Source organism: Eucalyptus grandis, chromosome 4, assembly GCF_016545825.1.
Source record: "Eucalyptus grandis isolate ANBG69807.140 chromosome 4, ASM1654582v1, whole genome shotgun sequence".
In the NCBI taxonomy this organism is placed as follows: Eukaryota; Viridiplantae; Streptophyta; class Magnoliopsida; order Myrtales; family Myrtaceae; genus Eucalyptus; species Eucalyptus grandis.
The window spans coordinates 24,624,843-24,635,262 of record NC_052615.1 but is presented as its reverse complement, the minus strand read 5'-3'; positions in this window follow the sequence as shown (position 1 = coordinate 24,635,262).

Sequence of the window (10,420 nt, the reverse complement as noted above, 5' to 3'; positions counted from 1 at the left end):
AAAGCTCCTCCACACTTCTCTCTCTCTATTTATCCCTCCCTCTCTATTCGAAGCCCACGCATCAAAGGGTCCCCCTCAGTCGACAATCCCTGCACCATTGGTCTCCTTTTGGCTTCCTTTCTTTGACTTTTGAAGTCATTCTTATCCCTTCTCTCTCTCTCTCTCTCTCTCTCTCTCTCTCTCTCTCTCGGCCCACGCAGCTTTATCATGAATGATAAAATGGTGGCATTCTCAAATGGTGAGAACAATATACTCTATCAGCCTACGGGCTTTGATATGTCAACTTAGCATGAGCAATATACTTAATCAGCTTAGATTGAGTATCATGAGTATACTATATCAGCCCGATGGTTGATATCTCAACTTAGCAAGAGCTATTTACCGGTATACTATATCAACCCGATAATTTAATATGTCAGCTTAACGAGAGCAGTATACCTGAGCAGCTTTTGGAGAGCATTATTAGTGTACTATATTAGCCCGATGGCTTGTTATGTCAGTTTAGTAGGAACAATACACTATTTATCAACTTAGTACGAGCTGTACTATCTATTATCGGCTTAGAGTGAGCATTCCTTGATATGATTGGACTTTATATATAGTATTGAATGGATGGTCTTGCTGACATGGAATCAACTAAATTGATTGATTGATGATTCGATCCAATGTGATGATTTGATTTGTTAACGTGATTCAATGAATTTGCGAATTTTACTGATTTGCAAGAAGGAACCGAGGCAAAGGTAAGTCCTCTGGCTTGTGCTTGTGTTTGAGCAACCCTTGTGGCATATTTTCTTCCTAGTCGAGACTTAAGGGGCGAACTTGCTGAGATGTCATCTCATCCCGTTGTAGGATAACATTTTCAGGTCCCTAGGGTAAAGAATATCAAAGCTTGAGGGAGAACTTCTTTCTAAAGATAAACTTCATGTACTTAGACCCTAGAGTTCGCTTCTCTTCTTAAACCAGATTGTGGTTTTAATAATGTGTTGATTTGAAATTTGTTATCCTAATTTTCTATCACACGTTTGTTATTGTCATAGGATCGGTAATTCACTTCCACATGCGCATTAAAAGGAATGGGTTGGCAACACGTCCTGGGACGTCGCTATTTAATTGACCAAGGAGGGATGGGCACGCGCTCGAAGGATCGAGGCGTGACATTCATTCTTGCCAACTCTTGGCTCATTTTCTCATCTCTCCTCCCTCTTGCATGCCTTCCTTTTCCTCTTGGCCTTGCACGCCTACCGCCTCCTCCAAAGCGCCATCTCTTGGAGAAACTATCTTTAGCGCATTAGGCAAGTGGAATATCTTATCTTTGGTTAAAGATGCAGATAAGGCAGAGAGCAATTATTGATATGGGGACGAAGCTACCAAAATGATTTGAAATCAAAATGGTAACTGATAAAGAGTAGTTATTTGTAAAATATAACTATAAATAGCCAAAGAGGCGTTGGTGTAAAGGACCTTTTGCCAAAATCGACAATCGAAGATATATCTCACTAGTTATCTTTTTTTCTTCTTCTTTTTATTGCACTTTTACATTAAATTGCAGATTTACTTTTTCTCCCGTTTCCTGTATTGTTGTTTGGCCGTGGTTTAGATAAGTCGATTCCTTTCTGAAACAGCATTGAACCCATTTCAAACAATAAAGTTGAAGTTTTGGCCCGTCGATGAATGATATTTGTCGAGGGAACCTTTCCTCAGCAAACACAACCTAATCTCAGAATTTGTTATGGTGAATCTCAGATTTGGATCATTACGATTTATGTGTCATAATTAGGGTTGTGTTTTGGCAGGCATAAAAGAAGGATGAGTGTATTTTCAATAATGAAAAAAAAAAAAAAACCAAGGTGGACAGTATAATTGATATGAAGAAATGATTGTGTGGTAGTCTTTAATTTACTGTTAAAATAACAGTTTTTTCATAACCACGAAAAACAAATAAACAAAAATTATAAATTGTTTTGTGGCCCAATCCTTCAAGAATTTATAGCTCAAAAACAGTTGTTATTCTCACATGGCCCAAACCCTATTATACTAGCTAAGCCCATTCACATAAAGGTGCAAAATTGCATTATCAAGGATAGAGTTATATATGTTAGTGAATTGAAAATCAAGACACGCTTTTTTTTCTTCATCAATATTCATGGACAGACTTGCCGGTGAGGGATAAAAGAGGTACGTGATATTGATGAATACAAATGGTCCTTGCAGTACTTTCTTGATAGGACAATGATTATGTGACGGCACTATTATTCTTTCAGAAGAAATGGTTGGATCTCCACCTCTTATTTAACCAAGGTAATTGAATTTCTTGTTGTAGATATAACATTTGTCAGATTTTTTACGTTTTTCGGAAGAATTCCATCTAGAAGGTGTCCTTAAGAATTGCCATAAATGCCTTCTCTTTAAATATATGCTGAAGTTCAAGCAGAAATATTTGTGTTTTAATTATTTTTCTTCCTCCCCCTCACCGGATTCCTTCTCTACCGACATCTTTCTCTCTTTCCTTCCCACCTTTGCTGCTTTTTACTTCCCTTTTATTTTTGCTTAGCCAAAGCTCCTCCACATTTCTCTCTCTATTTATCCCACCCTCTCTATTCAAAGCCTATGCATGAAAGGGTCCCCTCAGCCGACAATCCCTGCACCATTGCTCTCCTTTTTGCTTCCTTTCTTTGACTTTTGAAGTCATTCTTATTCTCTCTCTCTCTCTTTCTCTTCTTTATCATGAATGATAAAAATGGTTCTCTTTGAGAACAGTATACTATACATGAGCAGCTTTTGGAGAGCATTATTAGTGTACTATATCATCCCGATGGTTTGTTATGTCAGTTTAGTAGGAACAATACATTATTTATCAGCTTAGTACGAGCTGTACTATCTATTATCGACTTAGAGTGAGCATTCCTTGATATGATCGGACTTTATATATAGTATTGAATGGATTGACCGAGTGATGGTCTTGCTGACATCGAATCAACTAAATTGATTGATTGATGATTCGATCCAATGTGATGATTTGATTTGTTAACGTGATTCAATGAATTTGCGAATTTTACCGATTTGCAAGAAGGAATCAAGGCAAAGGTAAGTCCTCTGGCTTGTGCTTGTGTTTGAGCAACCCTTTGGGCATATTTTCTTCCTAGTCGAAACTTAAGGGGCGAACTTGCTGAGACGTCGTCTCATCCCGTTGTGGGATAATATTTTCAGGTCCCTATGGTAAAGAGTCTCAAAGCTTGAGGCAGAAGGGTCAAGAGCATGGATGGCTCGGAAGTTCTTTTTGAAGATAAACTTTATGTACTTAGACCCTAGAGTTCGCCTCTCTTTGTAAACCAGATTGTGGTTTTAATAATGTTTTGATTTGAAATTTGTTATCCTGATGTTCTATCCCATGTTTGTTATTGTCAAGGGATCGGTAATTCACTTCCACATGCGCATTAAAAGGAATGGGTTGGCAACACGTCTTGGGACGTCGCTATTTAATTGACCAAGGAGGGATGGGCGCGCTCGAAGGATCGAGGCGTGACATTCATTCTTGCCAACTCTTAGCTCATTTTCTCATCTCTCCTCCCTCTTGCACGCCTTCCTTTCCCTCTCGGCCCTGCACGCCTACCGCCTCCACCAATTTGCCATCTCTTGGAGAAACTATATTTAGCGCATTAGGCAAGCGGAATATCTTATCTTTGGTTAAAGATGCAGATAAGGCGAGAGAGCAGTTATTGATATGGAGCCGAAGCTTACCAAAATGATTTGAAATCAAAATGGTAACTGATAAAGAGTAGTTATTTGTAAAATATAACTATAAATAGCCAAAGAGGCGTTGGTGTAAAGGCCCTTTTTCCAAAATCGACAATCGAAGATATATCTCACTAGTTATCTTTTTTCTTCTTTTTCTTTATTGCACTTTTACAATATATTGCACATTTACTTTTTCTCCTGTTTTCCTGTATTGTCATTTGGCCGTGGTTTAGACGAGTCGCTTCCTTTCTGAAACACCACTAAACCCATTTCAAACAATAAAGTTGAAGTTTTGGCCCGTCGATGAATGATATTTGTCGAGGGAACCTTTCCTCAGCAAACACAACCTAATCTAGAATTTGTTATGGTGAATCTCGATTTGGATCATTACGATTTATGTGTCATAATTAGGGTTGTGTTTTGGCAGGCATAAAAGAAGGATGAGTGTATTTTCAATAATGAAAAAAAAAAACCAAGGTGGACGGTATAATTGATATGGAGAAATGATTGTGTGGTAGTCTTTAATTTACTGTGAAAATAACAGTTTATTCATAACCAACAAAAACAAATAAACAAAAATTATAAATTGTTTTGTGGCCCAATCCTTCAAGAATTTATAGCTCAAAACAAGTTGTTATTCTCACAGTGACACAAACACTATTATACTAGCTAAGCCCATTCACATAAAGGTGCAAATTTGCATTATCAATGATAGAGTTATATATGTTAGTGAACTGAACATCAAGACACTCTTCTTTTTTCTTCATCAATATTCATTTACAGACTTGCCGGTGAGTGATAAAAGAGGTACGTGAAATTGATGAATACAAATGGTCCTTGCAGTACTTTCCTGATAGGACAATGATTATGTGATGGCACAGTTATTCTTTCAGAAGAAATGGTTGGATCTCCACCTCTTATTTAACCGAGTAAATTGAATTTATTGTTGTAGATATAACATTTGTCAGATTTTTTACATTTTTCGGAAGAATTCCATCTAGAAGGTGTCCTTAAGAATTGCCATATATGCCTTCCCTTTAAATAGATGCTGGAGTTCAAGCAGAAATATTTGTGTTTTAATTATTTTTCTACCTCCCCCTCACCGGATTCCTTCTCTACCGACATCTTTCTCTCTTTCCTTCCCTCCTTCGCTGCTTTTTACTTCCCTTTTATTTTTGCTTAGCCAAAGCTCGTCCACATTTCTCTCTCTCTATTTATCCCACCCTCTCTATTCGAAGCCCACGCATGAAAGTGTCCCCCTCAGCCGACCGACATTGGTCCCTTTTTGCTTCCTTTCTTTGACTTTTGCTCTCCTCTTTTCCTTCCTTTATCATGAATGATAAAAATGGTGGCACTCTCAAATGGTGAGAACAGTATACTATACCTGAGCAGCTTTTAGAGAGCATTATTAGTGTACTATATCAGCCCGATGGCTTGTTATGTCAATTTAGTAGGAACAATACACTATTTATCAGCTTAGTACGAGCTGTACTATCTATTATCGGCTTAGAGTGAGCATTCCTTGTTATGATCGGACTTTATATATAGTATTGAATGGATGGTCTTGCTGACATGGAATCAACTAAATTGATTGATTGACGATTCGATGCAATGTGATGATTTGATTTGTTAACGTGATTCAATTTGAATTTCAAAGAATTTTACTGATTTGCAGGAAGGAATCGAGGAAAAGGTAAGTCCTCTGGCTTGTGCTTGTGTTTGAGCAACCCTTGGGGCATATTTTCTTCCTAGTCGAGACTTAAGGGGCGAACTTGCTGAGACGTCGTCTCATCCCGTTGTGGGATAACATTTTCAAGTCCCTAGGGTAAAGAATCTCAAAGCTTGAGGCAGAAGGGTCAAGAGCATGGATGGCTCAAAAGTTCTTTTTGAAGATAAACTTCATGTACTTAGACCCTAGAGTTCGCCTCTCTTCTTAAACCAAATTGTGGTTTTAATAATGTGTTGATTTGAAATTTGTTATCCTCATTTTCTATCCCACGTTTGTTATTGTCATGGGATCGGTAATTCACTTCCACATGCGCATTAAAAGGAATGGGTTGGCAACACGTCTTGGGACGTCGCTATTTAATTGACCAAGGAGAGATGGGCGCGCTCGAAGGATCGAGGCGTGACATTCATTCTTGCCAACTCTTGGCTCATTTTCTCATCTCTCCTCCCTCTTGCACGCCTTCCTTTCCTCTCGGCCTTGCACGCCTACCGCCTCCTCCAAACTGCCATCTCTTGGAGAAACTATCTTTAGCGCATTAGGCAAGTGGAATATCTTATCTTTGGTTAAAGATGCAGATAAGGCAGAGAGCAGTTATTGATATGGAGCCGAAGCTTCCAAAATGATTTGAAATCAAAATGGTAACTGATAAAGAGTAGTTACTTGTAAAATATAACTATAAATAGCCAAAGAGGCGTTGGTGTAAAGGACCTTTTGACAAAATCGACAATCGAAGATATATCTCACTAGTTATCTTTTTTTTTTTCTTTTTTTTTTTTTTATTGCACTTTTACATTAAATTGCACATTTACTTTTTCTCCTGTTTTCCTGTATTGTCGTTTGGCCGTGGTTTAGACAAGTCGCTTCCTTTCTGAAACAACACTGAACCCATTTCAAACAATAAAGTTGAAGTTTTGGCCCCTCGATGAATGATATTTGTCGAGGGAACCTTTCCTCAGCAAACACAACCTAATCTCAGAATTTGTTATGGTGAATCTCATATTTGGATCATTACGATTTTTGTGTCATAAGTAGGGTTGTGTTTTGGCAGGCATAAAAGAAGGATGAGTGTATTTTCAATAATGAAAAAAAAAAACCAAGGTGGACGGTATAATTGATATGGAGAAATGATTTTGTGGTACTCTTTAATTTACTCTGAAAATAACAGTTTATTCATAACCAACAAAAACAAATAAACAAAAATTATAAATTGTTTTGTGGCCCAATCCTTCAAGAATTTATAGCTCAAAACAAGTTGTTATTCTCACATTGGCCCAAACACTATTATACTAGCAAAGCCCATTCACATAAAGGTGCAAAATTGCATTATCAATGATAGAGTTATATATGTTAGTGAACTGAAAATCAAGACACGCTTTTTTTTTCTTCATCAATATTCATGGACAGACTTGCCGGTGAGCGATAAAAGAGGTACGTGATATTGATGAATACAAATGGTCCTTGCAGTACTTTCTTGATAGGACAATGATTATGTGACGGCACTGCTATTCTTTCACATGAAATGGTTGGATCTCCACCTCTTATTTAACCAAGGTAATTGAATTTCTTGTTGTAGATATAACATTTGTCAGATTTTTTACATTTTTCGGAAGAATTCCATCTAGAAGGTGTCCTTAAGAATTGCCATATATGCCTTCTCTTTAAATAGATGCTGAAGTTCAAGCAGAAATATTTGTGTTTTAATTATTTTTCTTCCTCCCCCTCACCGGATTCCTTCTCTACCGACATCTTTCTCTCTTTCCTTCCCTCCTTCGCTGCTTTTTACTTCCCTTTTATTTTTGCTTAGCCAAAGCTCCTCCACATTTCTCTCTCTCTATTTATCCCGCCCTCTCTATTCGAAGCCCATGCATGAAAGGGTCCCCCTCAGTCGACAATCCCTGCACCATTGCTCTCCTTTTTCCTTCCTTTCTTTGACTTTTGAAGTCATTCTTATCCCTTCTCTCTCTCTCTCTCTCTCTCTGGCCCACGCAGCTTTATCATGAATGATAAAAATGGTGGCACTCTCAAATCGTGAGAGCATTATTAGTGTACTATATCATCCCGATGTCATTATTTATGTACATGGCTTGTTATAGTTTAGTAGGAATAATACATTATTTATCAACTTAGTACGAGCTGTACTATCTATTATCGGCTTAGAGTGAGCATTCCTTGATATGATCGGACTTTATATATAGTATTGAATGGATTGACCGAGTGATGGTCTTGCTGACATGGAATCAACTAAATTGATTGATTGATGATTCGATGCAATGTGATGATTTGATTTTGTTAACGTGATTCAATGAATTTGCGAATTTTACGGATTTGCAAGATGGAATAGAGGCAAAGGTAAGTCCTCTAGCTTGTGCTTGTGTTTGAGCAACCATTTGGGCATATTTTCTTCCTAGTCGAAACTTAAGGAGCGAACTTGTTGAGCCGTCGTCTCATCCCATTGTGGGATAACATTTTCAGGTCTGTAGGGTAAAGAATCTCAAAGCTTGAGGCAGAAGGGTCAAGAGCATGGATGGCTCAGAAGTTCTTTTTGAAGATAAACTTCATGTACTTAGACCCTAGAGTTCGCCTCTCTTTGTAAACCAGATTGTGGTTTTAATAATGTGTTGATTTGAAATTTGTTATCCTGATTTTCTATCCCACGTTTGTTATTGTCATGGGATTGGTAATTCACTTCCACATGCGCATTAAAAGGAATGGGTTGGCAACACGTCCTGGGACGTCGCTATTTAATTGACCAAGGAGGGATGGGCGCGCTCGAAGGATCGAGGCGTGACATTCATTCTTGCCAACTCTTGGCTCATTTTCTCATCTCTCCTCCCTCTTGCACGCCTTCCTTTCCCTCTCGGCCTTGCACGCCTACCACCTCCACCAAACCGCCATCTCTTGGAGAAACTATCTTTAGCGCATTAGGCAAGGGGAATATCTTATCTTTGGTTAAAGATGCAGATAAGGGAGAGAGCAGTTATTGATATGGAGCCGAAGCTTCCAAAATGATTTGAAATCAAAATGGTAACTGATAAAGAGTAGTTACTTGTAAAATATAACTATAAATAGCCAAAGAGGCGTTGGTGTAAAGGACCTTTTGCCAAAATCGACAATCGAAGATATATCTCACTAGTTATCTTTTTTCTTCTTTTTTTATTGCACTTTTACATTAAATTGCACATTTACTTTTTCTCCTGTTTTCCTGTATTGTCGTTTGGCCGTGGTTTAGACAAGTCGTTTCCTTTCTAAAACAACACTGAACCCATTTCAAACAATAAAGTTGAAGTTTTGGCCCCTCGATGAATGATATTTGTCGGGGGAACCTTTCCTCAGCAAACACAACCTAATATCAGAATTTATTATGGTGAATCTCAGATTTGGATCATTACGATTTATGTGTCATAATTAGGGTTTTGTTGTGGCAGGCATAAAAGAAGGATGAGTGTATTTTCAATAATGAAAAAAAGAAAACCAAGGTGGACGGTATAATTGATATGGAGAAATGATTGTGTGGTAGTCTTTAATTTACTGTGAAAATAACAATTTATTCATAACCACGAAAAACAAATAAACAAAAATTATAAATTGTTTTGTGGCCCAATCCTTCAAGAATTTATAGCTCAAAACAAGTTGTTATTCTCACGGTGGCCCAAACACTATTATACTAGCAAAGCCCATTCACATAAAGGTGCAAAATTGCATTATCAATGATAGAGTTATATATGTTAGTGAATTGAAAATCAAGACACGCTTTTTTTTTTCTTCATCAATATTCATGGACAGACTTGCCGGTGAGCGATAAAAGAGGTACGTGATATTGATGAATACAAATGGTCCTTGCAGTACTTTCTTGATAGGACAATGATTATGTGATGGCACCGTTATTCTTTCAGAAGAAATGGTTGGATCTCCACCTCGTATTTAACCAAGGTAATTGAATTTCTTGTTGTAGATATAACATTTGTCAGATTTTTTACGTTTTTCGGAAGAATTCCATCTAGAATGTGTCCTTAAGATTGCCATATATGCCTTCTCTTTAAATAGATGCTGAAGTTCAAGCAGAAATGGATACCACATCCTCAGGTTCTGAATTGGGTAGAATGATTTTCAAAGTATTCCTTTAAAACCAAACATATATTGGGAAAGAAAAACATACTTGCCGACTTCCTATCAAGACCGAATTCATTCATAGCATTTATCAACATGTATGTGACGAAGTCCAATGGGTGGATTCAAAACAACCAAGATGAAACCTGATAATCCTAGCAGAGCCTATTTACCATATATACCCAGGTTCATTGACCAATACCCTTTTTGACAATCTTCATTGTCAAATGTGGATATACCAAGTGAAGATTTTTAGCAAGTATGGTGGATTAAGCCTTAGGCCAAATGGATTATATCCAGAATATCCATTCATCCATCCTATATCTTTCAACCCAAATGAGGAGTTCCTAGAACAATTCAAATGGTTCTATTGGTATTTAGTCAATTTTTATACCTTGGCCATTAAATTTCCAACAGCCAAAATGGTCTTAATTATTGGCATAATCATTTAGGGAGACCAAAGGTTAAGCATTTAGGTGATGTGCTTAATTGGTTTAAACCATTGGGGGTGTGGAAATGTATCTTTAAGGAATAGCTCGAAGCCTATAGACCTAATACAGAACTCCATACAACCATACTCTTCGACAGACCATGATTGTTTGTTCGTCCAAGTGAAGATATGAGTAAAACTCTAGCTGAGGGGTAACCACATACAAACTCCAAGTAATTCCAAAATGTCTCTTCTAGACTCTCCCCTGCAAAATCTCTGCATTCCCTCAGGAATATCGAGAGCACCAAAGGATTTACGCCGGTATAATCAAGTGATACCACCAGAGGTGTGGCTAGCAGGATCTACCAATACTTCTTGGGAGCAGCCTACTAATTAAAAATATCAGATACTAATTG